This window comes from Bison bison, unplaced genomic scaffold (assembly GCF_000754665.1).
Source record: "Bison bison bison isolate TAMUID 2011002044 unplaced genomic scaffold, Bison_UMD1.0 scf7180017845395, whole genome shotgun sequence".
Taxonomy (NCBI): Eukaryota; Metazoa; Chordata; class Mammalia; order Artiodactyla; family Bovidae; genus Bison; species Bison bison.
This window is the reverse complement of record NW_011475968.1, coordinates 5,342-7,011: the sequence shown is the minus strand read 5'-3', so window position 1 is coordinate 7,011 and position 1,670 is coordinate 5,342.

The window sequence follows — 1,670 nt, the reverse complement described above, 5'->3', positions numbered from 1 at the left end:
CTCAGGCCAGGGGGTTGCTCCCTGGGGGCGAGAGCTGCCCTGAGAGGCGAGGACGGGTGAGGCTGCTCACCGCAGAGGGCTCACCAGGTCCCGTCCACACAGGGGGACAGGCTGCCCCTCCGATGGCTGCGCCTGCCAGCCCCGTCGCCCGCGCTTCGCTTCTCTGCCTGGCGTGGCCGTCCCCCCAGCCCCTTTCCCGTCCTTTTCTGTAGGCTGGCTGCTGGGCAGCTGGCCGTCTGTCCTCAGCTGCGGACAGCTCCGTGCCGGGAGAGGGTGGGTCTGAGAGCAGAGTCTATGTGGACGCTGGACGATGAGGGTCTCCACGTCCAGCCTGAGCTCCGCCTTGCTGCAGGCTGCCTTCCATCCTGGGCCCCCTGCTCAGGAGCTGGGCAGTTTGGGGAGTGTCCGGGACTAGGGCACTGGGCAGGGGCCCGCTGGAGGGTCAGCAGGAGACGCAAGGTGCCAGGTCCCCGGTGCACCCAGCATCCACGCGCCGCTGGCTCCTCCGTGGGGCCCCTGGGTTGGTGGGGTACCCGCCATGCCCTGCCGTCACATGGGACGGGGCGGGGGCCTGGAAGGCATCTGCGGGGCCCTCCTCCACCCAGCCCTGCACGGGAAGGGGTCCAGGCCGGGGTGAGCCTTGGGAAAGCCCAGCGGAGTCTCCCACACTTGGAGAAGCTCACGTGTATCCAATCCCAGCGTTACACGAATGGAATTAGCCATCGTGTGCGCTGGTCTTGCTTTTTCAGTTGTCAGTGTTGAGACGTCTATAGGTCGGTCAGCATAGCTTTGAGTCGTTCTTCTTAAACAAGCCTTTATGAGAACTTTGCTCTGTCTTCTTTTGCCCGCAGGGCGCCTTCCAGGAGACCTCTTAGCAAAACTTTCCCTCCGGAAGCTGCGGTTTAGAGGGCAGCCCTATGGGGGGAGGCGTGGCAGGTGCTGGGGACCCAAGGCCACCTGCCCGCTGCGGATCGGCTCTTGGTGTTGACCTGTGTGTGGCTGTCACTGGGGTTCGTGTGCCTGCTTGCCTCACGGGGACTGAGACTCAGGATGACCGCGCAAAGGAGCTCCGACAGGAACAGAATCGCTCAGCTGGAGGTGCCTTAAGGGCAGACTCAGCGCCTGGGATGCAGCGACCTGCGTCTCATTGTCCCGTGGCTGTGCAGTTGCTCAGTCCTGTCTGCGTCTTTGCGGCCCTGGGGACCGCAGCCCGCCAGGCTCTTCTGTCCATGGGACTCTCCAGGCAAGAACACTGGAGCGGGCAGCCATGCCCTCCTCCGGGGGCGTCTTCCTGACCCAGGGATCGAACCCACATCTCCCGCTTTGCAGGCAGATTCTTTACCACTGCGCCACCTGGGAAGCCTTTTATTCCAAAAAGAACTAAGATTTCAAAATACTTTTTTTCAGAGGGAGGCAGAGGATTATTGCCTCATTATTTTTCCAAAACGTTGAACTTTGGGGGCATTTCATTCCCCTGGAAACGCTGCAGGCCTGGCCCTGCGCGCAGTGCACGGCACTCACCGGTGGCGACGCCCGCCGCACCCACAGCCGCGTGCTCTGTGTGTGCGAGTGTGCGCGCAACTGCACGCCCAGGGCCCTGCGTTTGGGAGCCCCACGCTCCTGTTGCCTGAGCACGCCGTGCCCCAGGGCCCAGCGCAGGAAGCAGGGGC